Consider the following 17,159-nt stretch of genomic DNA (forward strand, 5'->3'; position numbering starts at 1 on the left):
CATGTCATATTAAGCTATAAGACACGTCATCAATTTCAGTAGTCCTGTCATATTTGTTTTGTGAAATTGATTGTATAAAGTACATGCGGCAAAATCACTTCGTAAATATAGTATAGGGGATAGATAAGATTTGAAACGAGTAAATAATTCATTAATAGCCACTAGAGTTTTGCAACAATCGCCATTATTTCAAATAATATCAAACCCCAAAAAATAGCACTTTAATTTTTTTAAAATATATTATTTCAGATAATGTTTGCAATTTATGCGATTTATGGTATGTAGTCCACGTAGCTAAATAATGATGATTTTTCCACAATACTCTACAGGAAGAAATCATTTAACAAAGAGAAAAAAATACATTCTCTAGTGTATAATGGTATGCTTCGCTTTCTTTTCTTCCTTTTAGGGCATTTTTCACAGATAAGAACCGTTTCAACAAAAAAGTATTACTGTTTTACTATAGATCTTTAATAAAATATTTTGTAAAGAAAAAACTGTCATTCACAAATGTATATGAGTATCTCAAATATCTCTTTTTGTAACTGGCATTCAAAAAACAACTTTTCTCTCTTATTTTTATTTATTTATTATTTTGAATTAAAACATACATTAAAATATTTTTGTATGAACATGCTTTTAGCTTCGGTTTATTTTTTATTTTTTTTCACCAATCTCTTGTTACTAATTTAAGCGAACAGAACAATATTAGCAACATCTTACAACTCACAATGTGCAAACTGATAAACTAAGACCCCGCCATAAAGTTCAAAAGAATACAAGGATAGAGACAAAAACTTAAAAAAGTTTGATAAAATGTTATGCAAGATATCGAAGTTGCCACTTACGATCTAATCTAAGAAAGACTCAAACCATATTTCCAAATCTTCAAATAGCGAACGATTAGTCACAAAAACATGTGACGTCGCAACACTACTCAAAGCCTCGATTCTCAATTGAATGAGGATCATCGCATCTACCGGTCCCAAGTGAGCCATCACATAAGATAGCAAACGGCTAGACATTTGATAAATTTTCCGGGTTTTGAATACCGCAGGAGGGTCACCTCTTACAAAGAGGGAAGTTGGTGGAGAAAATCTCTTTTTTGAGAAGGAGGATGCGGAGAAAGATCTTTCTCGGCCCTGTCGAGAGGAGGTTTGAATAAACTCAGCCATAGAGGTTGAGGTTACCGGGCTGTTTGCTGCAAGCTTTTGTCTTACCAAATCGTGAACCAATGAAGTTCTTAAACTTGTGATCAGCGCTATGAAATCTATCCGTAAGCCAACAAAATCACCAGGAAGCTTCCGTTGTGCTCCTCTGTTACATAACACATGACACACGTTGGTGATTCTAGATAGGCCAACTGAAATTCCCGTCCCCGTGAAACATTGTTCCTTAGCTGAACCATACCAGAAATGTTGGAGTTGACCGGAGAATAAGCAACACCAACTGAAATCTATTATCACCACAGGAGGTTCAAAGAAACAAGTACTTGGTCTGCCATGAGTGGACTGTGGTGAATAATTATTTCTAGAGGAAACTTCGCGAGTTGTTGAGTTAGCAAGTTTGCCCTTTTCTCTCATTTTACGGCATGTTTTGCATTTTGTTTGAGGGTTTTGCGACGAGGTCGTTGGCAAAATGAAAGCATATATCTATCCTGTCTATGTACTTCCCTTTTTTGTAAACTTTATCCTGTTTATTTACTTAAAGAAAATTTATATTGGAACTAATGAGTAATGTGAAAATATATTATGTGAAACTGTGATGAATAATTATGTCGGTCGACGGTCGGTAAATATCTCTAAGTGTATATGTCATAATTAATTTAAATTCATACTTTTTTTTTTTGTAAAAAACTAGCACATATATAAAAATATTACAACAATATTAATTAATAAAATATTATATTAAAATATATAATTTTAAATAGAAATACATAATTAATATTAAAATTCAAGTAAAATACCATATTATTCCATAAAATTATTTCAAAAATGTATATATGATCAGCTAGTACATTTCAAAGTAAAACTGACTCTTTTTATTTTTAATTTGTACATTTTGAGCTAAATATTGTTAAAATCGGGTAATATTAATACTTGCACACACATTAGATCTGAAAAAGAAAATAAAAGAAGAAAATAAAATATTTCTAATACTGGTGATATTAATACTAGTGAATACATTCGATCTGAACAAGAAAAAAATGTACGAAAAAACATCACAAACAACCTCAACAACTATTTTTTGTTACACAAAATTTGTTTGGACAATATTTTGGAGATTTTGGAGGTTCTGAATCAAAGTTACCTTACTATTGGTGTTGTTGTAATATTTAAATTTGTGTAATATTTATGTTTTCATGTATTTTTTTGAAAGTTTTTTTTGTTAAGCTTTTTTGTAAATTGTTGTTTTCTAAATATAGTTTAAAAATATTTTAATTCTTATTTTAAATTTTTTTTAGTTTTATTTTTAAAACTTAAATTTATATAAAAGTTGAAATATATATGAGATATAAATTTTTTAAGGATTAAAACGATAAACGAGAAAATATTTAAGAATTATAAATGTGATGTGTAATTGTAGGGATCAAAATGCAAACAAAATATGAAACTTTAAATTTAAAGTTTTGAGTAATGAAACTCAAATATAGAGTTTCACTTTTCAAGACTTCAAATTTGAAATTTTGAAATTCATTTTTAGAGAGTAAAAAACTTCATATTTGGAGTTATAGAGTGTCTTTTGGAGATGCTCTTAGTCGTCTTCATGTTTATGTTTTTACCTTTTTTCTATTTTACCTTTTTTTACTTAACAAAATTGTATTAAAACAAATGAAAACATTATATATTTTTTAAATTAATTTAAGGGAAATTCTCTCAAATAGTCATTTTTAAGTTTTTGTCATAAAATAGACCTCAAAAAATAAAATGACCAAAACAGCCTTTTTTGTTTTAAAATTTTATTATATTTTTTTTTATTTTTTAAAATTTGAATTCATCCCCAAAATCCTACCCCTTAACTCTAAACACTAAGTCTTAGCTAAATTACCATAAGGGTATAAATGCATATTTACCTTCCTTCCAATAAATTTTTTTGTGAAAATAAACTAAAAAAAATTATTTAAGGAAATTTTTCTTAATTTAAAGATATAATTGTATTAACAAAGATTAAAATCTTAATGGGACAATAAATTTACATAAAGTCTTAAAGAGACAAACCCAACTTTTGAGTATCCCATTTCTCTAGTTTTCACATTTTATTACGAAGAGATAAGGATCCAATCTAATAAATAATTCATTACTATCCGTTAGTTTTCATGAACTGCCATTATTTCAAATAATCTCTTTCTTAACAACTTTTTAGATAATCTCAAACTCCCAAAAACTTATATTTCGGATCATAGTCCATCTAGTTAGTTGATTAGTTTGAGCCTTGTTGGTCAGAGACCTTTCTAACAATAAGCAGCATTTAAAGACAAAGTGAAAGTGCGATAAAACTGAAATGGATTAAAACATATAATTTCCACAAGACTCTCAACAAAGAAATGATATAATAAAAGAAAGCACTCTCCTGGATATAATGGCATGCTTTGCTTTCTTCTCCTCCTTTTAGCTTCAATTTATTTCCAGGGGAAACAGTTCAATTTATTACCGCATGGTTTGCATCTTGTTTGAGGGTTTTGCTATGAGTTCATTGACAAAATGAAAGTATTTATGGTATTTTTTAACGCTAATTTATTAAGATATTAAAATTATCAGAAAGATTACATAGACGATTCGATAACCAACAATACTATCTGATTTATGAAGATTTACGTTTAACTGCATCACCGGAGCCGACATATGAAAATCTACACCTTGACGGGTTTACTTGCACCATGTTGAAGATCCGTAAGCCTTTCTTCCGTAGTCTGCATAATAGTTTAACTAGGTAATAACTCGCGTCTTGCGCGGGATGTGATTATTAGTTTCGTTATTTTTAATAAAAAGACATTAAATCAGTTTAATCTGGATAATGGTTCGGTTTTAAGTTTTTTTTTTTTTTGGTTTTTAATCTTCTAAAATATAAATATTATTTTAAATTAATATTCATTTAAGTTTATTTCGTTAAAATGTTTGATTTTTTTTGGTTTTATTTCCCGTTAAAAACCAAAAATTAATATTATTTGTTTATTTTCATGTTATGGATTTTTGATAGCCGATATGTCGAACCAATAGTTTCTAAACAGATAATAGTTTAAGAAAAAAAAAGAAAATTATTAAGACAAATTATTTCACTACAATTTGGTCGGTAGTGAAAGAAGCATTAAGAAAAAATATTTCAACTTTCAAAAAAATTGGATACTTCAGTTGTGGTAAATACTTAGTTACAAGGTGCTCACATCAAGGTGCACATGTATGTGTATGTAAAAAGTATATAAAAATAGTTGACAAATATATAAAGATAATGTTAATTAATAGTAAATGACATTTTTGTTCAAAATAATACTTGAAAGATAAAATTAAAATTAATTTAAAATAAAAAAGGCCTTGATATTAGTCATTTTTTACATATAAAGAAAATAAAATTGTATCCGTAAATAGGGGTGGGCACAGATCGAATATCTGGGTATGTGGAAGCATTCATGTTGATTCGATCTTTAGCCACCTAGATATTCGGTGACTCGGATATCCGAAATGTTTTAGAATTGTAAGGAATATCCGATTTGATCCGTAAATAAAATAAAATTTTAAAAATAATTGAAATTTTTAATAATAACATTTTGTTACAAAAATAAAACATTATTTAACTTTTTATATTCTAGTACCTAATATAATAAATTTAATTGATAAAAATATTGTAAAACTGATATAAAGTATAATATATATAACATATATATATAATTCTGTACATATTTGTATATATATATGTATATAACAAATCGAATTTGATATCCGTTCCTAAAAATATTGGTATTTGTGATTTGATTCTTTTTTGGATATTGTATTTTAGTATTTGATTTGTTTCGTAGAGTTACAGATATCCAGATTTTTTGGTTCAAATCAAAATGGATAACGAATCGAATCAAAAATTATGAATATTTTTCTCAACTTTATTAGTAAACAATAAAAATAATATATATATAGTTTGGCTTTTGATTCATTATCTATTTTTATTCGAACAGAAAAATCCACAGTTTTAGTGGAATCATGTATGTGAGTTTTATATTAAAAAAATCGCAAAGTACATAGTGTGAACATATTTATGAATATAGTGTGAACGCGTTAGCATACTTATTATCAAATCATTGTGAGGCTGCCACATGTCTATTATAGTGTGAATGCATTTATTACAATGCTTCTATTTTAATATATAAGGGATAAATCGTTTTTTTTTAATTGAAATTTGGATCTGTTGGTATATAATCATTAATGAACTCTTAGTTAAACCACTAGACTAAGGAGGCTTCAACAATATTTATGGTATTTAATGTATACAAATATATGTCCTTTTTTTTTTAATCGTCTGATAACATTGTTCAAAGAAGATGAAATGGTAGGGAACACTCCCATAAGGGACCAAAAGAAAACATGGACACAGACACAAATCTTAAAGGAAAGATGAATTAGTCTTGTCTTAAAGCTTCTCGTAAAAGTCGATGGTGCAACCAGGCTAGTCCGCCTAAAGCTAGGTATGACTGAAGGCGCCCATCTCTCATGACACTCTTTGCTATGTCCCGAGCAATCAGATTAGTGTGTACTTTCTCGACTTCAAACGATACCGCACAAAGAAGGCACCAAGGGAGTTAATCTGCTCCAAGAGAGCCCTGAATCTTGGCCACAAAGAGGGAGCTGAGATTGCTTCAATAATTTCTAGATGATCTGAAGCAATGCTCACTGAAGTGAAATGCAAATCCCTCGCACTTCGTAAAACCCATATTGTACCTCTTAGTTCGGCTATCAGTCGGTTTGCAGACGGTGTGAACGCATCACGTTCATGGAAAAGGACGTTACCAGTGTGGTCTCGCGTGATCCAAGCTACACCGAAGATTGCCATTTCTCCAGTTCACATGAACGTTGCACTTAATTACACCTGATAAGGGGGGACTCCACCGTTCACACACTTCTAATGTAGAGCTCTGCCTCGTCAAGCACTGCGCTTGTTTATTAACTTCCAACCAGAGAGTTGCCTCTTCCTCCGCATTATGGACCCATAACAAAGGAGATTCTTGAGTCGCTGCATATAATATCACATTGCTATTCGTCCACACATTCCACATCAACCAAGGGAGAGATCGAACACTCGCGGTTTCATTACCTCGGTTATCCAGAACATGAAACAAGAAGGTCACATTCTCCTCTAGAACCATGCTGAAACCTTGCACCGGTTTAGGACACAGAGATAGGTTCCACAGCTCCTGAGCCTTAGTACATCGAAACAACATATGATTGATTGTTTCAGCTTCAACCTGACATAAAGAACAAAGCCCCTGCACAAATACATGTCCTTTTAAAGAAAAAATATATTGGAACTAATGTTAAACTAGAGCTTGACCCGTGCGATCGCACATGTATTTATTTTCATTTTTATAAATAATTTTTTTTATATAAATTTTATAATATAAATTTATAGTTTACACATAATACATAGTTGTTTAATATAACATTTCAAACATAATAATTATATTTATCACATTGCGTAATTATATTTTGTTTTTGAAATTTAATTGTATCACCATATTTTTATCATTTAAATTTATTGTATTCAATTTCTAGTGGAATTTTATTTATATAAAAATATGCTACCAATAATTTATTAACAGAATAATTATATTTTATTTATATATTATATAAATGATTATTTCATGTGGTTTTTATTTTTCATTATTAATAATAAATAATGAGAAATATAACTATATAATTTTAAAATGATAATGTGTTCTAAATTGAATAAATGAATACCTAAATCAATTTATGTGGCTTTTACATGTTATTTTACGTTTATGTAAATTAATTATTTTTTCTATGTTTAACATTATGCTTTTAACCATCAATTATATCATTCCACATTGAGTATCATATAAACAAATCCCGCATGTATAAATAATTGGATTTATATTTTTTTTTTGTCAGCAGTTGGATTTATATTTATATGAAAATAATCTACTTATAATACTTTAATAGATTGTTTTATATTTTATTTATATATTATATTTATGGATTTTATGTGGTTTTTTACCTTTTCATTTATTATTAATAAATAATGATAATTTTTAATGTCTTAAAGTTTAAAAAATTATGTAATAAATTTAGTAAATGAATAAAATAATTCCAAATATCATTAAAATTATGAAAAGTAATGTTATATATGATCTAGTGCATAGAATTTTGAGGAAGAAGAGTTACGTTGATAGATCTTTGCAAAGAGAACCCATTTATGTATAGTATTGATGTACATTAAAGTGTTTTATTGCATTAATATAACCCTTATAAATTTTAATGTATTTACAAACCCATTTAAGTGTAAGAAAAGGACAAAAGTCAATATTGGCAAGGAAGAAGAATTACGTGGGGGGAGGTCTGGTCATCAAAGAGACAAATGATGATATATTATATTTTGTGTTTCATATTGATGATAATTAAAATTTATAGTATTATGTGCAATGCATAAGTAAAATAATTATATTGAAATCTTTGTTCAATTTATTTAGGAAGCTGTGAGTTATATTGATTTTTTTATGCATTCAATTTAGGAAATTATGTATTTAATTTGAAAGAAAAAAATTAATGCTAAAAATAAAGTGTAGTTATTACTTCAGTGACATTTAAGTGTAATTAAGTTAAAATTTTAAGGGTTAATCTATATTTGTACTTCATTTTTAAAATATTAGATTTGTACTTCCATTTTAATATATTTGATTTACAATTGCCCGAAACTGTGATGAATATTATAAATGATGACATAGACAAAAACATAATTTCAATATATATGTTACATCCAATAGAAAATTATAAAACCTAAAAAAGGAAAAGTGTTGTCGTTTATGGGTCACAACATACCCAAAAATAAAAAGAAGTGATCACGATCTTTAAGATTCATATTAATAAAGGATGACCATCTTGATTAATTAGAGAGAGAGAGATTAAGAAAATAAAAATTGAATGGGTGAAATAAAGAAGAGACATGCTTAATTGATGATGATGCAGCTTGGCATTAACTCGGTGTGGATTACTAACATTGTCTCCCTAATGCTCCTTTTGTTTTTGTATTTTTCTTGGGGCACTTTCATATGAAAAAGATTGTTTTATTCTTATTATCCTTTTGTGTTTTAAATAAGGTTATGACTCTTCAGTAATATTGTAAGCCCTTGTAAATATTTTAGACCCACGAAATCCAAATTTTTGTTCCTTTTGATTCAGTGACAAATTGAATCGAAGTTATGACCCCAATGTAGGGTTATGTATGTTTCCATTATATAAATACGACTTTACAATGCACACATATAATTTAATATCTCATAATCTCACATAAATGAATTTACTATAACCGTTACAAATGTCCGTCGCTCTACATGCTCCAAGTATTAATGTTCGATTTGCCTCAGTACCCTACGATTATAAAACAAGTAAAAACAAACGACTTAGATATCATATGTATTATCAGCTGGTAGTTCAAATATTAACAAAGGAAGAGAGACGGTAAAAAGAGTCACCGAAAAAGCGACTCTCTATAAGTGTGAGACTGAGCATAATCCCTAGAAATAGCAATTAAGATCTAGTTGTTGGTACTTCCTTGATTCACACATTATATATGTGCTTTAAATCTATATTTGTTGCAACCCTATTCAGTTAGAATTGTGTAATCTCTTGCGGTCTGTAGATTGACCACAAATGATTCAAATAGATCTCCCAAAACAAAATTCATCAACAGAAAAGACAAAGTTTATTCAATTTTTGTTTGTATAGGTATATTAATCATTGTCCAAAAAAGAGGGTAAATTGAAGTTGACTTGTATATCGTAGATTGAACCTATAGACGTTGGAAAATCATGAAACTCGTCGATCCATATTTGTCGATGTTAAAAATGTTTAGATAAACCATATTTTTATATAATAACTAGTGATATTCCGGCGCTACGCGCCGGGTTCATATATTTTATTTTCTAATTAGTTCAAAATTGCTTTTATTCTTATCCATTTAATAATGGTTAGTGACAATAGTGTATTACTTTTTTTTTTGAAATTGTTTAGGTCAAAGAAGAATATTAAAAATAATTTTCACAGATTATTGAATAAAAAAAAATAAATAACTGATAGTTGCATCAAAGTAAATATAGTTTAAATATAGTTGAACTTAAAACATATAAATGCATTATCATGTTTGAATGAAGATAATAAATTTGTTCATTTCATTAAAGTAGTAACAATCCGACAATCTGCACATGCTTTCTCAATGTCTTGGATGTGTCAATCTATTAGGGGCTTCATTGTACATATTGGTTAAATACTTTGTTTTGGTTATGTTTTTTGCATGGGACGTTTTCAGATTAGGTACCCCTTAACAGTAGCAGGTGATACATTTGTTCGTAAATCATATATTAATTTTAGTATTAAAAATATTCATAATAAAATAGAAATGATTTTATGTTCTTTCATTGTTTGTTCTACTTTAATATTTTCTACTTTGATATTTTGTTCCAGCGTTGGGTCGTTTTCAATTTTTTTTTTGAAACTTGACGTTTTCAATTTTTAATAGTCATGAATAATCTAAAAATCTGAGTGTGGTCATTGGCCAAGTCATTGTATCAGTCCTTTACTTTACTGTATCAAAGACATTTTTATTGCCAAAATGCTCAAGCTTACTTTTCTGAAATATGGCCATCTTCTCTCTTCTGTTTCTTTTGTGTATTTTGACTCTTTTTTTCCTTTATTTTATATGAAAGCTATTTATAGAAATACATAAAACCTAAATTGTTAGATTGTCAGAGTTATACAACTTGTGTCACATATTGCTTCCTTTAAACAAAATTTTTCTTATATACTATAGCTTCTTTAATTTTGTAAATAATTATAATTCATATTACTGATTTTAAGATGTCCAAATTTCAGACTCCAAAAAGTCTAAATTAACAAAAAAATTCTATTTTTTTAACAAAGATAAAATATTCATATTCACGCTTTTATAGTGCTCTTGCCTGATAATCACGGTGAACATGATAATCACGGTGAACAGAGATTGACGGATCTCATTTGTTCTTTCCTTCACCCTAATTCGCCAACCTCAAGAGTGAAGACCCAGCTCGCTGATTTCTTTGATTTTGCTGGCTTTTCTTCTAAAGGGAAACAACCATCATTCAATCTAGAATGCTCACTATATGGAACTCCTACAATGATAAATAAGTATAGATAGTCAGACAAATTAATCTTGATGATGATTGAAGCTATGTGCATCATATAATATATCATTGCCGCTCATAGAGAATGTAGGGAATGTGTATTACAAAATTAATAGAGTATTTCTTTTTCATTGGACGTGTAAAAATTATTTTTAACGTTTTTTTATATTATATTTGCTCTATTAATTTTGTAATAATTTTCCATTGAACACCCAAAAAAAAACTGCAAGGCAAAAGAATTCACCTGTAGGTCTAAATGCCAAATTGCTCCATAATATTCTAACATTCAAGTTTTCATCGACATAAAAATTTTATTGAAACAGAAATAAGATCATGAGAGATTGACATAAAAGTTGTATAATAATTCTTGAACAAAGCATTGTGGTTTCAGAGAATACTTCAACTCTCAATGCTGACATAGGCAGAATATGAAGACATGTGGCTTTCACTATGTACAAAGATTCTTGGTTTATCTGTAGAGCTCTAGATTTGTTCGCATTAGCTACATCGCACAGATATGGACATAAACTTTTAGAACCCAGGAATATAATGGTATTAACTATAAGGAGAATGATCCCGACCTCTGTTTTCTACACCATCATATGTGTTGGTTGCTGCAACAGAGATTCCAGTTTCTATTCCCCAGCAATCTACGGAGGCTGTGGCAAGCGTCTGGAATATGAATTTTGATGTTTAAATGTGGATACTTAAAAATACTCTGTTATTTTGTGACCAGCAGTGCAAATATGTCTGATGTTTAGAGTAGTTGAACTGTACTTTGGTGGTGCCCTATAGGAAGCCTAGGGGGACCCTGTTCAACCTTTTTTTTGAACCTGCATTTAGTCACCAATATTTTGAATGTCAGGGTGTGTTTCCAGTTTTACAAATCTAAAAGAAACATTACGTAATAGATGCTACACTGAGTTTAATGATATCTGAAAACAGTGACATAATCCACAATAAACTTGTTGGAAACCACCATTTCTTTTATGTGCTTGGATCTCTTGGTGAGCTGCTCGAGCAGTCTTTCCCAAAGGCTCTACAATATTACAGTTTGAAGTTGGTGAAGGTCTGATTTTAACCAATCAACTGTGCGTCAGCATGGTGATACAAAGTAGTGAAAGTAAACCTTTAGTGGCTCTCGTAGCTGTGCAGGGTTGTGGCCTTAAAAACTCCTCATTAACCATGACCACCTTTCGATGTTTTTCCAGCCACTGCATTGGGATAAATAATCTCAGTGTGTATAGTTGTTTATTAATTTTCTCCTTCTCATAAAATCAACGTAGTACCTGGTTGTTCATTGACTATTTGCGACCAAGCAGTGGAGTTCGTAAGGAAGATGCTTTGAACGCTTGTTATCACTCTGTCGGAGCTGGAGCTTGGTTTCTAGCCGGTGGAGGTGACTTTTTCTTGACCATTGCATGAAGTTGCTTCGTGAATGTTGTAGCTGTTAGCTTAAGTGTTTTCACTGATATAGAACAACATTAAGTTGTACATCTGACGAAACGGCTTACGCATTGAGCATATTGATCTGCGGCGGCTTTAAAGGAGTCACTAAGCTGTAAAAGCATAGCGTTAATCTCATCGGGAGTAGAGAGTGTCTTTGATACACAGAACTTAAAAACCGTTGCTGTCAACATACTCATGCATCTGTAAGCAAAAAAAAAAAACACATTATATATCAATTAACCAAAATGGTTCCATAAGATGAGTGGTTCATATCTCACATGACCCTGGGGAATAAGTTTGCAGCAGCTTCCACAAATCAGTAACTTGGAGCTCTTTCATCAGCCGTGAAAAGATGTGTTCCCTCAGTGTTTCTAAATCTTGCCTTGCTTTCTCCAAAATGATCACTTGTTGTCTCTACCGAATCTGCCAAAAAAAAAATTATAACCCAAATACAGAGCATATGTGTTTTAAGTCACTGAAAATGAAAACCAAATCAGAAGTTTGATTTACCAGTGAACCTGATCGATCACTTTTGAACTGTTCATAGTGGTATCACGATTTGTTTTCACCACTTTCTCTTGTTAGACATTATATATATATATATTTTTTTTTTTGGTCAAAACTCTTGTTAGACATTATTTGTAGAGAAAATATTTGAGATAACGCATTGTCAGCCGAAGAATCAAAGCTTTGATTTTGAAAGATCTTTCCTTTAGTCTTCTACACATAAAGCTCAGCCTATATGAATCAATCCCTAGACGCAAGGTTCAATATTTCTAACAGCAAACTAAAAGACCTAAAAATTGAGTTTTTAACGGGAAGTAACGAAAAACACTTAAGAAGTTGTTTAGTAAGGATTCAGTACTCATCATCCCAGCTTCTTCAACGCCTTTCTTCACATTCCGAGCTTCCCAAAAAGGGAGCAGCCGTGTGACAATTGTCGCCATTACAACGATTCAATGCAGAGAGCGATAGTTGGGAAGCCGTCATGGTTTGGATAGTTTTTTGGCCGTTTGTGGAGAGGAGAGTCACAACGCTTCTTTGAGATAATGAGTGTGAGGAAGCTGACAGAGGTGGTGATGAGGAATAAATGAAACGCGGGAGGAGTGGAATAATCAAGGAAAAACTCGGAGTAAAGAACAGATTAATGGATGGTTGAGACGTTACGAAGATCGAACGCAGCTTTAAGTCTCTGTGAAATTTCGTAGGGGGGTCGTCTTGAGAGGAAGAAGGAAGGTCGCAGGCGTGAAAGGAAAAATGAAGAAGAAACCTAATCGTGTGGGCTTGTAACAGATGTTCAAAGGAATGGGCTAAAGGATTGAGCTTAATATGAAAATGTAATAAAAGTCCAGTTCGAATAAGTGGCATTAAAGAACCAGATTGCACAAAAATCACAAATAGCTTGGTATGGCGACACGTGTCACGAAAAGCCCCACCCTATGTGGTGACGTGGACGCATGAGGTGAGAGAAAACCCTCCTTTATTGTTATAGATATAAGATTATCTTATGCCTAATGGAATATTTTCAAAAGAGCTGAGAATACATGGAATGGACTTTTGGGGTGATTAAAGAAATGGGGCCATGATTATCGTAAGTGCGGAGGTAATGAATTACGCATTAAGCAACTAAAAGAAAGTGAAAGAGGAGTTAACTAAATCGATACTTCAAATTAAAAAAAAGGTTCATTGAAAATGCCCTTTGCGTTGTTTTAGGTTGTGGGATTACAAAAGGATAATCTCCAAAGATTATAGATCACAAATTTGAGCTGTAATTAGGAGGTTCACACGTCTATTATCATAGCAAATTACATCAAAACTCATAACGGATTTGGTACCTATGGTTGTGCTTAATCAAGAACCAAAATTAGGTACATTTAAAAATTAAAGATTCCATAAAAATAATGCAATTCCAATATTTGGGGCGTGGAATGAGTATGTATATAGCATCAGTATCTTGTGTGTTCCCAAAGATCAATCATACTAATCTTAGGGAATCGCATTCTACATTACTTAGTCTTAGATTTATATTGGTTAAACATTCATAACCGTATAGTAGAAGCGTCTTATTTCTTTTAATATACTGTATGGTGGAGTGATATTAAAAGATACTAACAAATATTAACTCAGCTACAAACACTAATTTTAAATTTACAGAGTCGTAGGATTGATAAATCAAACCAAAGTAGAGATATTCTTTGATGATCGCTGGATTGACCAATGAACAAGTGCATACATAACTCCTCAGTCTACACAATACATATTTGAAGTGATCCCTCATTACTAAAACCTTTGGTACACTATCTTGATAATCTGTTGAGTTTATCAGAAGGTTATGTATATTAAATTCACAATAAATTTCAATGATTTTTCTCAATGAATATCACATTCAAAAGGTTAGGTGTAGATGCTATTTCTACATCTCAAATCTAATGTTCTTTTTGTTATATAAATAAAAAGATAAGTACTACCGCAGACTAAAAGAAGACAAGCGAAGCACGACTTCGGATATCCATAACCCAATTAGGATACATATATACAATTAGTTTTGTAGTAATTGTGACGAAAACATTGTAGTTCTATCGCCTCCTTAAGCAAATAGCAAAACTAAAACAAAGATATAAATGTACCTATATAGGACCCTAGCCAATTATCTTCGACCTCTAAAGCAAAGTGTGCCGCCTTCTTTCTTTCTTACATCAAATTCTAATAATTTAAAACAAAATGTTGTTAAGAATGATTATGAGTAATGTTCATCGCGACTAGAGATGCAAATAAGATCAATCATTTAAAAAAGTTTTGTCCCACAAATATATATGCTTCCAATGATGAAATGATTATGTGGAAGACATAGGAAGGTTTTCACTTTTCACCAACTACTCTTCATTATTCCCCCACATAATGTCTAATATTATATATTGGCATCATCAGTTTCAACTTTTGTGTTTTCTTTTCCTTGTATCCTCTTATTTTACATGATTAAGAAATCTAGGATTTGATTAATTATAAACAAAGAATACAACCTTGAACCTACAGTGTATCATTTATCAAGTCGTGTTTTTAAAGTTAGTCCATGAATGTGTACTGGAACAGAATGATCGATTTTTTTTTCTTCAGAAATATAATTTAATAACTATAATAAGGATTTGTTCCAAACAAAACTATAATAAGGTGTCACAAACAATCTTTTACGTGTTATTTTTCCTTTTGACATTTTGGCGTCCCGTAAAATATAAATAGCAGTTGGTGAAATAATATTTTGTCTGGCTTGGGCTTTGGAAGTGCATGTATTTCCGTAATATACGCCTCGTTTTGTTCGTTCTTTCCATTACATTACGTTACGGGTTTCATTTCAGTTCTCTGGCTGAGTGCAAAACTGCAAATGAATTCTTTTAAAAGAATATTTGAGTATCAAAACTAAACTAGATTAACTAGGAACTACATCAGTCCAATAAACGAGACTATATGCTTGAAGGATTATTCACAAAATGGTTTGAATTGGGAACAATAACAATGGTCTCGTCTATATACAGTCAGGCCCTTCACAGACTTGTAATTAAAATAACGTATTATTATGGTTTTAGGAGTATATACTCTAAGTCATGCATGTCCACGTTTTCTACTATATATGGTTTTGATTTGAATGAGAAAAGCTGCTATTTTGACCCTGTTGTCTAGGCAGGCTAAGCTTAATCTTTCTCTATCCACCTGGTGGCATGGTGCAGACGAGAATCCTACTTTAGTGACAACACAGCTTAAATTTATAACCCTGCCAGCTAACATAGATTCTTTATAGCTACTTCAGATTCAGACATCATTTGAATCGATTTTGGTTTCATTGTTACTCTCCTTATTAAAGGGGTGGGGTGAAGTTTTTACAATGTAAAATTTAGGATTCTAATAAATATATAAATAAATACTTAAAAATTTTAAAAAATAGTTTCAAACAGAACTTTTAATTTTCAAAAAAAAATTTTAAAAAAGAAAAAAAAAATCATAAAAAAATTCAAAAAAATATATTTATAAAACAGTTCGAATTTGAAAAAGTATAATTCGAAAACATAAAAAATTATAATTTTTTATTTATTTAAATAATTATTTATATATATATATATATATATATATAACAAGAGTATAAGAGTCTTTGCACTTTAATGAAAAAAATATTTTTGAAAATATCACTTCAATGGTGGTAAACATGAATGGGTACCATAAAAGCGGTAAACCTGAAATTCACCCAAATGTTTAACTTGCCTTCTTCTTCTTCTTCTCCAATTTGAGATTTGATCCAATCCGTAGCCTAAGGAGAAACGAAAAGGGGAAACTGCGACAAATCAAAGGTATGATTAGAAACCCAAAGAGACTCATGAAAACACTTTAATTTTCTGCAATTTTTTTTCTTTCTGATCATTGATTGTAAAAAACCTCAGAAGGTGGTCCATGGCTGATTTACAGCTAAAGAAAAGAGGATACATCTAGGCAATCTCTGTTGGGTTCAATGCAGCTCTTGCTGCCGTCTCTGCGAAGTTTTTCTCACTATCGTAATGAAAATCTTAACTACTAAATATATCCCATTTTCATTTGTGTAACTTTTTTTTTCCATGAGAGGGGTTTAATAGTTTTGTTGCAATTGATTAATTTAATTTTGGAAATTTTTAATGTTTAACAGGTGATAGAGTATGGATTAGTTGTATTATGTAATGTGGTAATGTGGGGATGTTATGTAAACAGCTTAAGATCTCTCTCTTCTCTACATGCTATCATCACTAACTTTGCTGCTAATTTCCTCTCTTCCGGTTTCGCGGGCCTCCTTTTGTTTCACGAGTCCTTATCCATTCCGTGTAAATTTTTTAAATCTTGAAAACAATGTGTCTTATGTTATGCTTTTCTTCGATGTCAAAGCCTATTACTATTGCACATTCCATAACTTGTACTTGTGTGTTATTTTTAGGCACCAATTCTTAGGTTGAAATGCTATTTTTTTGGCGTTGTAAGATAAGTTTGGCTGATACATTTTCCTATAAGTAATGCAGTGGTTTTCGGAGCTTTATCGATCACCATCGCAGTTGTAATCCTCAGCAATTCAAGTGTTGATAAGAAGGTTGTCTCCAACTCCACTCTATTTTGTATTCTAAAATAGAGTTTAGAGTAAAAATGTTCCACTGGTACTCTATTTTTCACTTTATAATAGAGTAAAAAATGGATTTACTCTATATATAAAGTAAGTTTTTCTTTTCATCACTCTATTTTCCATTCTAAAATAGAGTATCATTTGAGTTTATCACAACTTTATTATAGAGTTATTCTATTTTAAAGTGAAAAATAGGATGAACCATTG

The 17,159-nt window shown here is 30.5% G+C and overlaps 2 long non-coding RNA genes across 9 annotated transcripts; one reads left to right on the forward strand and one right to left on the reverse strand.

Annotated features, from left to right (window-relative positions):
* Positions 1-10,676: 10,676 nt before the first annotated feature.
* Positions 10,677-13,211, reverse strand: LOC125587001. Of its 8 annotated transcripts, none has more exons than XR_007323564.1 (7): positions 12,690-13,208; positions 12,103-12,247; positions 11,665-12,025; positions 11,505-11,589; positions 11,109-11,414; positions 10,957-11,034; positions 10,677-10,877 (listed from the first exon to the last, which is right to left on the reverse strand). It is a non-coding gene; the product is annotated as an uncharacterized LOC125587001 (long non-coding RNA). The 8 variants fall into 8 exon arrangements; XR_007323562.1 differs by having other exon boundaries at positions 10,957-11,047; positions 11,153-11,414; positions 12,690-13,205; XR_007323560.1 differs by having other exon boundaries at positions 10,957-11,414; positions 12,690-13,211.
* A 2,815-nt stretch (positions 13,212-16,026) lies between these two features.
* On the forward strand, positions 16,027-16,699 carry LOC125587002. Its single transcript, XR_007323567.1, has 2 exons — positions 16,027-16,161; positions 16,252-16,699. It is a non-coding gene; the product is annotated as an uncharacterized LOC125587002 (long non-coding RNA).
* The last annotated feature ends 460 nt before the right edge of the window (positions 16,700-17,159 follow it).

The sequence above is a fragment of the Brassica napus genome, chromosome C5 (genome assembly GCF_020379485.1).
Source record: "Brassica napus cultivar Da-Ae chromosome C5, Da-Ae, whole genome shotgun sequence".
NCBI classification, from domain to species: Eukaryota; Viridiplantae; Streptophyta; class Magnoliopsida; order Brassicales; family Brassicaceae; genus Brassica; species Brassica napus.